Raw genomic sequence first — 18408 nt, 5'->3', positions numbered from 1 at the left:
AGGGGCACACATGAATCAGCCTCTACCTCTGGGGAGTGCACTGCAAGCCAGAGCCACAAGGAGCAGAGAGCTTGGGTCCTTCCAAACATCTTAACTGAACATGGACGGTCATGCTGGGAAAAAACAGAGGCTGCCACAGTTCTAAATAAAGGCAACTCTGCCAGAAAAAGAGTGGGGCTGCAGCCCCAGCTAACCTTAGGCATGGTTGGTCTGGAACTTCAAACCACATAAGCTCTAAAAGAACTTCAACCACCAATATTGGACAGACTCTGAGCTCCCTCTTTAATTCAGTAAATAACTGAAAATAGGAAAAGACAGCACAAATCAAAAAAGGTATTAATCTGAGTGATGATCTGAGTAATGAGATTAAATAGTCCCATATTAGTTGAAGAGGATTTTGCATATTGAACACTAGAACAAAGCAGTAATTAAAAAGAAGAAAATCTGAAATCAGAAAAGACTGAGAAAATAGAAAACATGGTTGTCAAGTTTCAAACAAATCAGTGAATCAGAATCTAAGCCCTAAGCAATCCTCACAGAACTTGGGAAAAAATAAAAAAGCAATAAGAAAGATTAAAAAAAAAAAAAGATAAGAGCTGTGGAGTATAAATCAAGCAGACCAACAGAGTGAGTTTAAAAGAGATAAATATGAAACATTCATATATCGAAAAACTTGAAAATATTTGATAAATTAACTAAGGGGCTAGATTATAAAAAGACCAATCATACAGACTACTAGAATGACTAAACACAAAAATATTTTTTAAAAGCAAAATATACAAAATTACCAATCAGACTTGCAAAATTTATACACAAAATTTACCACAAATTTTGTTTTTATTTTAAATATTAAAAAATATTTTATTGACATATAGTTAATATATAATGTTTCAGATGTACAATACAGTGGTTCACAATTTTAAAGGTTACACTCCATTTATAGTCATTATAAGATATTGGCTATATTCCCTGTGCTATACAATACATCCTTGTAGCTTGTTTGTTATGTACATAGCAGTTTATATCTCTTAATTCCCTACCTCCATCTTGTCCCTCTCCCTTCTCCCTCCCCACTGATAACCACTAGTTTGTTCTCTATATCTGTGAATCTGTTTCCTTTTTGTTATATTCACTAGATTGTTTTACTTTTTAAATTCCACATATAAGTGATGTCATCCAATATTTGTCTTTATCTGACTTATTTCAGTAAGCATAATACCCTCTAAGTCCATCCATGTTGTTGTAAATGGCAAAATTTCATTCTTTTTATGGTTGAGTAGTATTCCACTGTGTATGTATATGTATACACACACACACACACAGATATCCATTTATCTGTTGATGGACAGGGTGCTTCCATATATTAGCTATTGTAAATAATGCTGCTATGAACATTGAGGTCCATGTATCTTTTTGAATTACTGTTTTCGTTTTCTTTGGATATATACCCAGGAGTAAAATTGCTGGGTCAAATGGTAGTTCTATCTTTAGTTTTTGAGAAACCTCCATACCGTTTTCTACAGTGGCTATACCAATTTACATTCCCACCAACAGTATATGAGGGTTCCCTTTTCTCCACATCCTCACCAATATTTGTTATTTGTGTTCTTTTTGATGATGGCCATTCTCACAGTTGTGAAGTGATATCATATTGTTGTTTTAATTTGCATTTCTCTGATGATTAATGACGTTAAGCATCTTTCTCCATGCCTGTTGGCCATCTGTATGTCTTCTTTGGAAAAATGTCTATTCAAGTCTGCCCAATTTTCAATCAGGTTTTCTTCTTGATGTTGAGTTGTATGAGCTGTTTATATATTTTGGATGTTAACGCCTTACTAGTCACTTAATTAATTTAAAATTCTCAGTAAATATCTGATAATATATTTGAAATTTATAAAAGAAAATATAAATTATAAGTATATATATAAAATAAATATAAATTATAAAAATTTATTTCAAAAGAGAGAAAAGCTTAAGTACTTCATTTTTACAAAAGAACTTTAAAAACAAGTAAAGCAGCTTGCCTAAAGTTACACATTTTATAAAAAGCAGGGCATAACTGTGAAACTTCACAGCATCTAAAAAAATATAGAAAGCTTCTCAATTTATTTTAAGAACTTCCATAATGTTGATAGCAAACCTGACCAGAATAGGAAATACACACACACACACTCTCTCTCTACATAGATTAATTTCACTTTATATAGATGGAAAAAGCAGAAATAAAACACCAGAAAATTGAATGCATACTAAAATTATAATACACTATAACAATGTTTACTTCAGTAATGCAAGATTATTCACTCTCAGAAAATGTATTATATTATTATATCAAAGGAAAAAAAACCCGTGATACTTTTGATTGATTTGAAATATCTAACAAAAGCATTTGATATAAATTATCACTTTCTGATGAAAACTCTAAGACACATATTTTTCTTAATACGATTAAGACTTTTTTTTTCCTTATAAAGGCAATCAGGACCATAGTTAAGCAAAACCTAAACGTATTTCCATTCAAATTTGGAGTATTTGCTATAGTCCTTAATGTTCTTACCAAAGCAATAAGAGAAAGAAAAAAGAGAGAAAGAGAGGAAGGAAGGAAGGAAGGAAGGAAGGAAGGAAGGAAGGAAGGAAGGAAGGAAGGAAGGAAGGAAGGGGAGAAAGAGAGAGAGAAAGAGAGAAAGAGAGAAAGAGAGAAAGAAAGAAAGAGAGAAAGAAAGAAAGAAAGAAAGAAAGAAAGAAAGAAAGAAAGAAAGAAAGAAAGAAAGAAAGAAAGAAAGAAAGAGAGAGAGAGAGAGAAAGAAAGAAAGAAAGAAAGAGAGAGAGAAAGAGAGAGAGAGAGAGGAAGAGAGGAAGAAAGAAAGAAAGAGAGAAAGAGAGAGAGGAAGAGAGGAAGAGAAAGAAAGAAAGTAAGTTGGGATCGTATTTTTACAACTATTAAACTGGCACATTTTAATCCTCTCCACCCGCATCACCACCTAATCATCTTTCTTAATAGCCTTTCACCCTTGTGAGACTTACACATTCAGGGCAGAAAACAGTTGTTAAATAAGGTTTGCCAATTCTTGTGGTTCCCATTTAACATTCAACAATTAATTCCTATGACATAGACAGACAAAGCTTCCACCATATTTTATCAAATACTGTATCTAAGTCACTTTCAGTTAAAAGACACAATAAAGACCCTATCAAATTATGATATGCTTGTAAGATGCAGTCCAATTTCAGAGATGGTATAATGTGAAAATAAATGCGCAAGTTAAAATCAACAAAAAATATGACAGCACTCCTAAGTCGTCATGTCAGATCGTCTTACTAATCTCAGCAGTCTCTGTCCCTATATCCGCCTTGGCATATAGTAGGTGTTTAATAAATGCTGAAGGGAAAGAGAGGGAGAGAAGGAGGGAGGAGGGAAGAAAGGAATGGAGGGAGGGAGGGAGGGAGCCTTGACTTGCCCAGCATCTGAATGCAGTCCTTTGACCTATACATAACCTTCTTCCCTTTTATTCTTTTAAGTGCCAAATTTGATTCATACTCTTGAGCTTTTCTGCTCTAACCAGCTCAAACATAATCACAAGTTCTTTCTCCAGGGGACTTCAGCTTGCCGCACTGTCTTAAATCATCTGAGATCCAACGTCTATTTTCCTTACTTTCAGTTTGGCCCTTTCTATTGTCCAAACCATGCCTCAAAAACTTTTTTGCTCACACTGTTCTGGGGCCAATTATGACAGCTGAAAAACAAAAGAAAAAACTAACCTCAAGGAAGACATCTAAGAGTAGACTGCACTTGAGCTGAGGCTTGAAGTTTAAGAGGAATATACCAGTGAGCAAAGTTAAGACAGAAGCATAGGAGTCTCTCAAATGAATTCAGCATGCTATGTCAACAATTCAAAATGCTGAAGACAGTATCTAAACCTTTGATTGTTCAAAAATATATAACTTTTCATAATTTTACATTATAATTTGTTTCATGTGCATGAATGCACAATGTGATTTCTTCCCACAGCTGGACTACCATTAGGCAAGATTTCTGAAAGCAAGGTCTAGGTGACTGAAAAAGTGCATATTTAACAGGTGATTGTCTAATTACTTATAGCAGCAGCTGCCTTGACCCAACAGACTTGCAAATATTCCCACTCCTGGAAAATGCCACATTTCTGTTTTTCCTCCTACCTGGCTGGCTTTTCCTTCTTGATCCCTTTAATTTGCAACATCTATTCCAGATTACTGAAATTTGGAGAAACCCCAGAATTCTTTCCCTAGCCCTCTTTGCTTACATCTTATTTTTTATTTCATTTTAAAATACTGAAATACTATGTAAATTCAAAAGAATAAAATGACATTTTGCAAGTTACACGAAGCTTAATAAAAAAAAACAACCAGGACTAGGACTAGAGTGGGGCAAGTGAGGTATTTGTTTTGGGTGCAAAAATCTAAGGGAGCAACAAAAATTCATGATCAGGATAAACGATATTTTAATGCAATATTTTAAAAATCAAAATTAATGTGAAAATAGCCCACGATGAGCAAAATATAATTTTAGGTAAAGACAGACTGACCCTATACTTTTACAACACTGCCTCACTTGTCTCACCCTAATCTCAGCCCTGATCCCAATATAATTTTATTTAAAAAAACAGATGGCCGTCCTGAGGGCTGTAGTTTGCCGATTTGATTTTTTTTAATATAGCATTAAGATATGATTTATCTTGTTTACTGAGTTTTTGGCACCCTTTAAATTTGCACCTGAGGTGAGGGCTTCACTTAATCTCTACTTAATCACAGCCCTGTCCACTGCCTGATTTACGAAATGGAAAATGTCTTTTGGTTTTGTCAACTTTATAAAACATTAATGTATTCACCTAAGCCATTCTTTTTTCTTCACTTAATATTAATTCTCAAACAGTCCTTCATGCTTACGTGAGCAGCTGTAGTTCACTCTTCTTCATAGTTCTCCAGCGTTCCGTCCTATGACTACATCTTATTTTTTTAATTGAAGCACGGTTGATTTACAATACTGTGTTAGTCTCTGGTGTACAGCATGGTAATTCAGTTATACACACACACACACACACACACACACACACACACACACACACACACACACACACACACATGATTTATCTTGATTACTCAGTTTTGGGCACCCAAAATAGATATGTGTGTGTATGTATGTATTTATGTATGTGTGTGTTTAATAATAGTTTCTGTTGCTTCTCAGGCCCAGCAGAACACCACTTTACACAACTTACAAATTTTTGCTAATTTTGTGAATGTAAAGTGATACTTTATTGATGTTTTCATTTTCATGTCCACAATTAATACTGAGATTGAACATGTTTTTATATGCTTATTGAGTATATTTCTTCTTTAGGATCCCTGCTCATGTATTTTGCTTAATTTTTTATTAGAATATAATCTAACAGATATAACATAGATACAGTAATATACAGATAAAAGAATATATATGTATATTTTGTTGGTTCTTTTCTTAGTTTTTTCAGAAATTCTTTACATATTCTGGATATCGATCTTTTGTATGTATTCCAGTGTCTTCCCTAAATTTTCAGCACATCTTTTTACTCTGTATCTTTTCATTTACAAAAAAGTCTTAATTTGAACATACTAAAATTTATCATTTTTATCTTTTATTCTTAGTATTTGTCTTTTGCTTCATAAATCATTTACTGTTCTGTTGTCATAATTTTCTATATTTTCTTCAAACAGTGTTAAAGTTTTGGCTTTTACATGTAGAGCTTTGTACATTTGGAATTGATGTTTGGACATCGTATGAGCTAAAGATTTGATTTTAGTTTTTTCAGCATGGATAACGTATTGCTCCAGGAACAGCTCCTAAAAAGTCATTCTTTCCCCACGGATCTGCAATGCCACATCTGCCATATAACAGGTTTCGATATATGTGTAGGTTAATTTGTTTCATTGGTCAGTTTGTCTTGGTGCCAATACCATATGGTCTTTTTTAGTGTAGTTTTCAAATAAATCTTTATATCTAGTTGGTCACATCTCCTCATCCAGTTCTTTTTAAAGAGTATCCTAGCTATTTGCCCTTTTTAGAATCAATTAGTTAAGTTCCACTGAAAAATCCTTTGGGGATATAATTGGTATACAGTGAAATAATTTAGCAAGATGAATCTGGCAAAATTTAACATCATAATAATAGTTGTCCTCATTAGTTTGAACATGGTACATCCCTCCATTTATTTGGTTCTTTATTTTTGAATGGTGGCCCCCAAAATATATGTCCATGTTTTAACCCCTGGAACCTGTGAATGTGACCTTATTTAGAAAAAGGGTCTCTGCAGATGTAATTAAAGATCTCAAGATGCTATCACCCAGGATTATCCAGGTGGTCCTTAAATATAATGGCAAGTGTGATAAGAAACAGAAGGAATAAGACAGAGAGGACAAGGCCATTTGAAGGTAGAGGCAGAAATAGGATTTATGCAGCCACAAGCCAAGGAACACCTAGAACCACCAGAAGCTGGGAAAGGCAAGGAAGGATACCCCTTCAAAGCTTTCAGAGAGGGTGCAGCCCTGCCAATATCCTGATTTTGGATTTCTGCTATAAAGAACAATGAGAGAATAAATTTCTGTTGTTTTAATCTACCAATTTGAAGTAATTTGTTACGGCAGTTCTAGGAAACTAATGCATTTTCAATAAAGTTTTATAATTTCTTCATAATATCTTTTGTTGTATTTATTTCCAAATTGCTACTGTAAATGGCATCTTTTAGAATTTATGTTTGTTAGTAGTTTATTGATGGTATTCAGGAAGGCAATTAATATTGGGGCATTGATCTTGTACCCAGAAACTTCGCTAATGTCTTTACTTTTAATAAACATATGTCAACATTTTATTACAATCTTACATGCATGCAAAAAAAAATGCTCTTTTTAGGTCAATTAAAATATTTATTTCTGGTAAGGAAAATATCTACCAGAGAATGGATTAGATATAGAAAGAACAGTCTGACTAAATGATTCCTGACAGTCAATTGTATGAGTCACCAGTTACCCAGAACAAATCTTCAATCCATCAAAATTCTTTAGAAACTGGCATAAGCATTTATTTGAACTGCTAATTTTCCCAGAAGGAGGGTGTGAATTAGTCTTGAAGGGACTGTGTCCCAGAGCATTTTTTCTTTTATGCTAGGGTTATCACTTTACCAAACAGATCTTCCAATTTCTACTTTCTCTCATCTCCAATTTGTTCTCTAGCAGGCAGACCTATTCTTAAAGCATAATTCTTACTCTGAACAAGATTTTCCTAATTGCTAGTAAAACCCCATTGTTTTCAGATTGAAGCCAAAATCTTTAAATGGCCCATAATGCCTTCTCTCTTAAATCCACCTTTCATTACTCTTGTGCTAGTGCTCTGGGGCCACAACCACAGTGGCTTTCTCTAAGCTCTTAAAAGCCAAAGTACTCACTCGCCCTGTCAAGTACTTCCAGAAGCTATTTCCTTCTGCCTGAAACCTTCTTTTCCTCACCACTCTCCTAGCCAACTCCTCCTTCTTCACAGCTCAGTTTAAAGTCACTTCTTCAGAGCTTCCCTAATCAATCCCCCAGTATAAATAATAAATTAGAATCCCCCTCTTTATTGTTTCTTGTAATTCCCAGTATCTTTTCCTGCCAACACTCATGAATTTTTTTTCCTATTTTTAAAATTTGTATTCACTAAAATTCAAAAATGCTTAGTCTTGTAACTATTATCACAAACAAACACAGAACAATTTGATCACCCCCCAAAATTTCTTCAGGCTATCTTTTTGTATTGTCCCTCCCCTTCACCTCAACCCCTGGCAACCACTATCACTTTGCCTTGTCCAGAATGCCATTTAAATAGTACCAAGGAATATATAGCCTTATGGATATCACTTCTAGCATTCAGAATAATGCAACTGAGATCCATTTATGTTTGTGTTATATTACTTTTTATTGTTGAGTAGTATTCCATTGTATGAATGTACTGCAGTCTGTTTATACATTCACCAACTGAAGGACATCTGGGTTGCTTCCAATGTGAGGCAATTATGAATAAAGTTGTCATAAACATTCATGTACAGGTTTTCGTGTGAACATACATTTCATCTTTTTGTGTAAATACACAAGAGTGAGATTGCTAGGTCATATGTTAAGTGTATGTTTATCATTATAGGAAACCGCCAAACTGTTTTCCAAAGACACTGCCATTTTGTATTCCCACCAGCAAAGAATGAGAATTCCAGGTGATCTATACCCTGGCCATTACTTGTTATTGTCAGGTTTCTTTTTATTTTGTTTAGCCATTCAAATAGTGTATGCTGGTATCTAATAATAATTTCAATTTGCATTTTCTTAATGATTAATAATAATGAGCATCTTTTCATGTGCTTATCTGCCATCTGTCTATCTTCTTTGGTGAACTGTCTGTTCAAATCCCCCACCTACTTTTTTAAATTGGGCTGTTTGGGTTTGTTTTTTTTTATCATTTAGTTTTAAGATTTCTTAATATATTTTCTGAATATAAATCCTTTTCCATATTACTGATTACAAATATTTTCCCCTAGTCTGTAATTTTTCATTTCATTCTTGCAACTATCTTTTGGAGAAGAAAGGTTTTCAGTTTTGAAGTCCAATTTATCAAGCTTTTTTTTTTCTTAATAGATAATGCTTTTAGTGTCTAAGAAGTTTCAATTCACAATCACAAAGATTTTCTCCTATGTTTTCTTCTGGAAAGTATATGTATTTTATATTTAGTTCTATGATGCATTTTCAATTAATCTTTGTATCAAGTGTGAAGTATGGGTTCAGGGGAATATTTTTTGCATGGATATGTAATAGTTTCAGAACCATTTTCTGGAAAAAAACTGTACTTTTTGACCTTTGTCAAAAATCTACTGAACACATAACCTACTTTGTATGATTTGTATCCTTTCAGAATTTTAAGGTTTGTTTTATGAAAATTATAATATCTACCTTTAAAAATGTTCCATGTGCACTTGAACGAATTTCAGGTCTCCTGTATCTTTACTGATTTTAAATTTGTTCTACTGATTACCAAGAGGACACATCTCTTGGTGTTATTGTTTTAGTAGTTGTTGTAGTGCTCATAATATACAATACTTTCTTAATCTACTTAGAGCTAATATTTTGTCACCTCAAATAAAATGTAAAAGCCTTACATCCACACGGGATCCTTCACTCTTCCTCCTTTATATTATAGTCACCATTTGTACTATGTTGAAAACCTACTGGACAGTGTTATACTTTTTCCTTATCTGTCACATGTATTTTAAAAACTTAAGAAAAATAGTCTATCCTATTTACCAAGGTATTTGTCATTTCTGTTGTTCTTCCTTTATTCTTGAAGTTCCAAGTTTCTCCCAGGTATCATTTGCTGCCAGTATGAAGAACTTAGAATTTCAGCATTTCTTCTAAGAGTAAGTATCATGGTGACACTTCTCTTGCTTCTTCTTTACTGAGAAAGTCTCCATTTGCCTACATTACTGAAGTTTATTTCCTTTTGCTGGATGTAGAATTCAGCACTGATAAGTCTTTTCCTCTTAGTACTTTCATTATATTGTTCCACTATCTTCTGGACTTTTATGGTTTTCTGATAAGAAATCCAGTCAATCGAATCATTGTCTCTTTTTTGCATTGTTTTTTCTTGAACATTTTTATTAAGGGTTTGTCAATTTTACTAGGACTTTTAAATAACCAACGTTTCATTTGTTCATCCATTCAGTCTATCTTTGCCTTCTACACTATCTACTTTTGGCTTTCATCTCTACAGTTTCTTCCTTCTACTTTCTTGGAATTTATTGTTTCTCTCTTCTCCATTTCTTAAATTGAATGTTTATCTCATTTCCAGTTTTTCTTCTTCTCTAAAATAAACAACTAAGGCTATATGTTTCCCTAAGTAAAGTTTCAAAGGTATATCTGTAGTTATGTAGCATTTTCATTACCATTCAGTTTTTTTTAAATTGTAGTCAACTTACAAAGTTGTGTCAATTTCTGGTGTCCAGCATACTCACTCAGTCATACATATACTTCCAGTTCAATTTCTATTATCATACCTCCTGATCCTTGAGAGATTCAGAAGCCTAATTTTAAATTTTTTAATACATGTTTTAAAGTTAGAACTTTTGTTTCTGACTTTCACTTTAAATGCATTGGTAAGAAAATGAGTTCTATGTGTTACTGATTCTTTGAAATGTGTCAATATTTATTTTATGGCCTAAGAAGTAGTTTGTTTTTAAAGTGATCTAGGTGTTCTTAGTAAGAGATACATTTTCCAATTATTAAGTACAGAGTTCTATATTTGTCCTTTAGATCAAGATTGTTAATGGTGTTCTTCAAATTTTCTCAATCTAGAGTGATTTCTATCTTCTTGACTTACCAAACACTGAGATATAGGTATTAAAATCTCCCACTATGATTGTATATTTGTCTACTGTTCCTTCAGTTTGTTCAGTTTATCTATCACCTATCATCTATCTACTTTTTATATTTGGAAGTTATGTTATTAGAAACATACAAATTTACGGCCACTCGTCTGAAAAACTGTATCATTACACAGTAATCCCTTTTATCTCTAGTATTACATTTTTCTTAATACTCTAGTTAGGGAATTATGATGATGCACCAGATTTCTTTTGATGTATGTTTACTTGAAATATGCTTTTCTATTCTCTTTATCTTAGCTTTATTTTGTCCTTACGTCATAAGTTTATATCTTATAAACAATACACAGATGTCCTTTTAAAAAGCTATTCTGACAATCTATGATTTTTAACTCTCGAATTGAGTCCATTTAAATTTACTGTGATTATTGATATATTTGGATTTATTTTTCCATCTTATTTCAAGCTATCATTTTTTCTGCCTCTTGTTTCCGTTATTTCTCTTTTTTTTTTTTTTTTCCTCCTTTCTCCTCACATTTCCCTCTTATGTTTAAACTGACTATAGATATTTTTTTCTCATTCCTTTTTGGCCTTCCATTTGTTTGGAAGATATACACCTTACCTCTATTCTCTTAGTCACTAGATTATAAATGGGCACTTACCTTACCAGAATATAAAGTTAGTTTTTACCCATCTTACATACAAACATAAAAATTTTGGAGTGCTTTAAATGCAGTCACCTTACTTCTTCTCATTACATAATTGTGGCCCTATATTTTACCTCTATCTTAATTTTAACTTCATTAAGCTTTTTAGTGTTTTACATAATCAATGTTTTGGTCATATATTCCTGTTTACCATAATCTTTACGATTTAGTCTTACATTTCAACCCATTTTTGAGGATCATTTTCCTTCTTACTGAAGTACATCTTTTAGAAATTTTTTTGGACTTTCTTTTTTGTAAACTCCCTTTTTCTTTTACTGAAAGATCTGTAATTAGTCTTCATTCTTGAAATATAGTTGCTGAACATATATTCCAGGTTTCTGGTTATTTTATCTCAACACACTGAAGATACTACTCCACATAACTTTTGTGGCCTACTTTTCAGTGGTCACGTGTCAGTATCACTGTCATTCCTTGGTTTATGAAACGTTTTTTCTCTCAGGCTAAATTTAACACCTTACTTCTGTAATATAAATCTGAAAAATCATGACTTTTATCAAATTATCAACCATTAACTTTTGAAAATTGGTTTTCACACATTCTATTATCTCCTTTTGTAACTTCACTATCTTTTGTATCTTCTTACTTATCCTATCACTTGATCTGTCACATTTTTCATATCTTTGTATTTCTAGGCAGAATTCTGTTACTTCCTTAGATTTATTTTCTATTTTACTAAATCTTACTTCAGCTTGAATTATCTGCCCTTTAACTGTTCCACTATGTTTTAAATTTTATTTATTTTCCTACCTACACGGTGGGTCATTATTTTATTTTTTTCACTGCAGTAAACCCTACCACTAGAAGAATGCGTTACATAACATTAAATATTTGTTAATAAATGCTTATATGCTTTATTCCTGGAAATTCAATTTGCTTTTTTCCAACCTACTTGCTCAATTTGGTAGTATTTCATTTCTTTGTCAAACTTTATTTCCTCCTTTTATTTCGTTAAGCAATAACATACTTTTTTTATATTCTATATCCAACAATTCCAAATGTGAATATCTTACAATTCTAGTTCTGCTTATTGTTTCTGCTACCCTTGTTTCAAGTAGCTTGTTTTCTCATGTGCTTTAAATTTGCTTAAACTTTGTGGGAATTCTTTGAGGCCTAAATGGAAAAGTTCTCCAAGAAGAATTTGAGTTGGTTTCGCTCTGTGCCCGAGGACACTAGTATCTACTTTAAAATACAATCCTTAGCCTGTAATTCTTAGGACCATGAAAATGATACAAATTCAGCCAAATCCATGAAAGAGGTTGTTGGGAGGAGACATTTATTTTCTTTAACCTCCATCCAGTACTATGGCCAATATTGCTCTCTTCTTCTGAGAGGGGAGTCTTCCTTTTCTAGCTCACACTTCACCATAGGACATAGCTCTTTTCTATGTTCTGGATTTATATAAGATGGTTTCCAGAAAATCTACGTCCTGCACTGACCCAAGACTTTGCCTCCAATATTCCTTGTGTTCCAAAGCTCTAGGACACCCATATCCAGTGGCTTCAATATATGCAAAGAATTCAAGGTTCACTTACTGTGTCAGTCTGCTCAGGCTACCATAACTAAATATCACCGACTGGGTGGCTTAAACAATGATTTATTTTCTCATGCTTCTGGAGGCTAGAAGTCCAAGACCAACGCTCTGCCATATTTATTTCTGGTGAGGAACCTCTTCCTGGATTGTAGACAGTCACCTTCTCACTGTGTCCTCATGCTGAGGGAGGGGAGAGAGCTGGGGGTCTCCAGTGTCTTCTTAAAAAGGCAGTAATTCTATCAGATCAGCACACCATCCTTATAACTACCTACCTTAATTAGTTCCTTAAAGGCCCCATCTCCAAATACAGCCATACTGGGGACTAAGTCTTCCAATTTAATTCAAATTTGGGGAGAACAAAAATATTCAGTCCCCAACATTTACCTCCAGGTGCTCCTGTTCCTCTTTATTCCTAACTGTGGAAAACTTTCATTAGTTTCTTAAGGGCTCATTTGATTATTTCAAAAAGATTTTTTTAATTGTTGTTGAGTATTTTTAGATGTCACGCAGCAGGCATGAATTTCAGAATCTCTAGTTTTCCATGTTGCCAGAAAAAGACGTCTCTTCTATATGTATAACCTTACAGAAGGCACTTCTATTCAATTTCATATATACGCTTCAAATAACACATCAGATTTATATTTCCAGCATTAACTTCCCTCCTGAGCTTGAGATTCATTGCCAGCTGCGACTTGACATCGTTACTTAGAAGTTTATAGGATATTTAAAACTTAATGTATCCCAATCAGAACTCATAGTTTTTCACTCAAATCTGTTATTCCTCTGATTTCTCTATCTCAGTAAATATAAAACACTGAATTGCTCAAGCCAAAAAACCCATACATCAACCTTGATTCCTCATTTTCCCTTTCTTCCCACATAAACTGAAGTATAAGTCCTGTCTTCCCCATTTTCAACATAGACCCTCAATCTGTCCCCTTTGCTCCACCTTCTTTTCTGCTACCTTTGTCCAAGCCACCATGATGTTTTGTTTGGGTACTGCTATCACCTCCTAAGCAAGCACCTTGCTTCTGCACTCACCCTCCTACCACCAGGCTTCACAAAGCAGTTAAAGTGATCCTTTCAAAATGCAAATCATATCACATCTCAATAATTTTAACTTTTTCTACTTGTTTCCCATTACAATTACAATACATGTCCAACCTTCTTACTGACACCTTACAAGGCCGTAAGTGTTGTCATAACAAACTACCACAAACTGGATGGCTTAAACAACAGAAATTTATTGTCTGGTTCTAGAAGCTAGATGTCCAAGACCAAGGTGTGAACAAGGCTGGCTCCTTCTGAGAGCTGTGATGGAGAATCTGTTCTATGCCTCTTCCCTAGGTAACAATGGTTTGCTGGCAATCTTTGACATTCCTTGGCTTGTAAAGGCATCTTTACCAATCTCTGCCTTCATCTTCATGTAATGTTCTCCTTGTGTGTGTGTGTCTGTGTCCAGATTTCTCCTTTTTGTCATACTGAATTAGGGATTACTCTAAAGATGTCATTTTAACTAATTATATCTGTAATTAAAGTATTTCCAAATAAGGTCACATTTTGATGTGAGGTAGGATTTTATATAAATTTTGGAAGGCTACAACTCAACCTGTAACACCTCCTGAGACTCTGACAGATGTTTCCTGTTCATCATCATTCTCTGTCACATTTCCCTGTTTTATTTTCTTACAGCATTTATCATCATTTGATATTATCTAATTCATTCGCTTATATGTGTGTATATTTACTTTCTGATTTCCTTTCTGTTTCAATAGAATACAAGCTGTATGAGAGGCAAGCTATTATTTATTTTTCCTTTTGTTTTAACTGTATAGTACCTAATACATAATAGGAGATTAATAATTATTGAGTATATGAATAAATGGCAATATCCAAAGTTTGGTTTAGAATATCAAACTGCTATAGATTCTATTTATTACTGTATATAAATTATAATATTTATTTCTACTGTAACATTCATCACCCATAAAGGAAGTCTGAACTCTATTTGTATTTTTAGAAGCAACTTCATGAAGAATGCAGACACTTGGTTGTTTTTTTAATCCCAGATCTTCATTTACTCAATGTGTCATATTAAGGAAATCTTGTAATCTCTCTGAATTTCCTAAATTTCCCCAATTGGGAATGAAACTATTTTCTATCTCCAAGCAGGCTACTGGCAATGTTTTCTAACTTCAAAGTAACATGATTCAGCATTAGTCCTTAGCAGAGATTAGGATGACAATGGCTCCACAGGTAAATCACTCCTCTTACAATAAGTATTAGAGCACTTTTGAATCCTGTTCTTACCTTCCTGGGCATAAAGTTAAAATTATGCACCCTCACATTTTTCATCATCACAAAATCTAACAGAAAACAGAGGAGAGCATCTAAAATGTGACCCACTAGTGGTACTCTGCAGTGTGTGTGTCTGTGTGTCCATGGTGACAGGCAGGCATCAGCCTATATACGTGCATATACACTCTTCTTATTGTGGGTGAGAAATCAAGGTTCAAAGAACAAAAAATGTCATTTCCTGCTACTCAGGTGGTTTTATCTAAGCTGTGGTTTCAGAGTTCCTCCTTCTGTTCACCAACTGGAGGACTAAAATGGAGCTACCAAGTTCTGAACCAATAGAACCACAGAACACTAAAACCACATTATAGAGATGAGGAAATCAACGCTCAGGCTGATGAAATGAATGAAAGATCATTAACTGTCTTTGTATTACCACAGAGGTGACCATCCAGAGAGGTAGACAATCCTGTTCTGGTTTGCCTGGATAGAGCTCTCCCAATGTGTTCCAGCCTATCCAACTTTAAAGGCTCTGGATTTGTAGCTAGCTTGGATTTTAGGATTTCATTCAGAAGGCTGCATCCCAGAAACCAACTACTATCTCCTTCTTCCTGCCAGGGGAAAACTATCTTAAGAGGCAGTAAAACAATCCCTATGAAAAACGGGAGTTTGCTCATCTCCTCAGGCCTTAACCACCACCTGAGACCTCAGTCTACACTAGCCCAAGGAGAGCCATCCAACCTCACTGCTCATCCTTGTCATTCAATGATACTTCTCCTTCTCAGAGCCTCTTACCCCCATACTACTCTGGTTTTCTTTCCTCTGATCTTCCTTCCACCAAAGATATCCTATTCATTTGGCAAACATTTTTATTGAGTACCTATTACGTGCCTGGCATCCTACTACAAGCTGGAGACAACAAGATGGCATTTCTTCATTGAAGGAAAGAGGTAATTCTTTCAATATGTGTTAAGTGGAATGCTATAGTAGAGAAAGTCAGGAGCAAGCTGTTCCTTGACCCAAGACCATTAGGGTTAAGATCACGAACACTTAGTCCTTAGCATTTCTCTCATCTGTTTCCTCTTTTTCATCCCTTCTCGTTCGGCCTTGGTTCCAGGCTTTATCACCTCTTGACTGAACTAGTGCAACACCTTCCTAACTTTCTCTCTACTTTTATTTTAGTCTCACCTTTGACAACCTAACTTCCACTTATCTACCAGAATGAATTAGGGGAAAAAAAATGAAATCACTTTGTCTGGAATACAGTAGAAACTCAGTATTTATTAAATAATATCACTCTTTCTACACAATTCCGTAAATTCCTAATTCATACAAGAGATGCTTACAAAATATTCCTACTGAGGGGAAGAAAGATCAAAGGGGATTGAAAAGGTTTTTGAAGAAATCATGATTGAAAACTTCCCAAACTTAAAGAAGGAATCAGATATCCAAGTACAGGAAGCTCAGAGGGTCCCAAACAGGAAGAACCCAAACAGACCCACACCAAGACATATCATAATCAAGATGGCCAGAGTCAAGGATAAAGAAATGATTCTAAAGGCAGCAAGAGAAAAGCAAAAAGTAAGTTACAAGGGAACCCCTAGAAGGCTCTCAGCTGATTTCTCTACACAAACACTACAGGCCAGAAGGGAGTGGCAAGATATATTCAAAGCCCTGAATGAAAAAAAGATGCAGCCTAGGATACTTTATCCAGCAAGGCTATCCTTTAGGATAGAAGGAGAAATAAAGAGTTTCACAGACGAAAAAAAGCTGCAGGAGTTTAGCAACACTAAACCCATGATAAAAGAAATATTGAAAGGTCTGTTCTAAATAGAAAAGCAGCAGGATGCTAAGAAATGAGAAACTCACAACTGGAAAGGTGATAACTCATGAATTACAAATAAAGTAAACACGAAATTATAAAAGAAGACATACAAATCACTGAGAGTGGGAGAGGGAGGCAGGGAAATATAGAATATATTTTTTTCTTTCTTTTTAAAATTTTTTTTTAATGGTAGGATGGGTTTGAGATCATGTTATTATCAGTTTAATAAAAACAGTTATAGTAATGGGCTACTAGATTTACAAAAATGGGTAACCACAAGCCAAAAACTTACAAGGGAGTCACAAAAATTAAATAAAATCCATGATAATACAAAGGAAAATTACCAAACCACAAAAGGAAGAAGAAAGGAACAAAGAGGATATACCAATTCAACTGCAAAGATAAGTTCAAAATGGCAATAAACACACATCTATCATTAATTACTGTAAATGTTAATGGACTAAATGCTCCAGTCAAAAGACATAGAGTGGCAGACTGGATAATAAAGCAAGAACCTTCAATATGCTGCATACAAGAGACCCACTTTAGGGAGAAGGACACATATAGATTGAGAGTGAAAGGATGGAAAAGGATATTCCATGCAAATGGAAAAGCCAAAAAAAGCAGGTGTTGCAGTACTGATTTCAGACAAAATAGACTTTAAAACAAAGGCCATAAAGAAAGATAAAGAAGGACATTTTATAATGATTAAAGGAGTGATACAAGACGAGGATATTACACTCGTTAATATGTATGCACCCAATATAGGAGCACCTAAGTACATACAAGAATTACTAACAGAGATAAAGGGGGATATTGATGGGAATACAATCATAGTTGGAGATTTTAACACTGCATTAACATCAGTAGACAGATCTTCCAGACAGAAAATAAACAAGGCAACAGAGAAATTAAATAATACAATAGAAAAACTAGATTTGGTGGATATTTTCAGAGCATTACACCCCCAAAAAATAGGATATACATTCTTTTCAAGTGCACATGGAACATTTTCCAGGATCGATCATGTACTTGGGCACAAAAGAAACCTCAACAATTTTAAGAAGATAGAAATTATCTCAAGCATCTTTACTGACCACAATGCCATGAAACTGGAAATCAACAACAGAGAAACAAAGGAGAAAAAAAGGAAAGCATGGAGATTAAACAATATGTTATTGAAAAAACAATGGGTCAATGAGGAAATCAAAACTGAAATTAAAAAATACCTTGAGACAAATGACAATGAAAGCACAACCACTCAAAACCTATGGGACACAGCAAAGGCAGTGCTAAGAGGGAAGTTTATAGTGATACGGGCCTTCCTCAAAAAAGAAGAACAATCTCAAATAAACAATTTAACCCACCACCTGAATGAATTAGAAAAAGAAGAACAAAAAGCCCCAAAAAGCAGCAGAAGGAAGGAAATAATAAAGATCAGAGAGGAACTAAATACAATAGAGATTAACAAGACCATAGAAAAAAATCAACCAAACCAAAAGCTGGTTTTTTGAAAAAGTAAATAAAATCGACAAACCTCTGGCCAAACTCACAAAGAAGAAAAAAGAGAGAGCACAAATTAGCAAAATAAGAAAGGAAAATGGAGAAATTACAACAAAC

General features: G+C 34.1%; 1 long non-coding RNA gene across 1 annotated transcript in view; it reads right to left on the bottom strand.

The window, feature by feature from the left end:
- Positions 1–889: 889 nt before the first annotated feature.
- The window catches only part of LOC116152651 (uncharacterized), a 57444-nt gene continuing 39925 nt past the window's right edge, over positions 890–18408 (bottom strand). Inside the window, exon 4 of the long non-coding RNA XR_004136209.2 lies at positions 890–1804. This is a non-coding gene — a long non-coding RNA (uncharacterized LOC116152651). The remainder of the gene's footprint in view (positions 1805–18408) is intronic.

Source organism: Camelus dromedarius, chromosome 10, assembly GCF_036321535.1.
Source record: "Camelus dromedarius isolate mCamDro1 chromosome 10, mCamDro1.pat, whole genome shotgun sequence".
Lineage (NCBI taxonomy): Eukaryota > Metazoa > Chordata > Mammalia > Artiodactyla > Camelidae > Camelus > Camelus dromedarius.
This window is presented reverse-complemented; position numbering and strand designations above follow the sequence as displayed.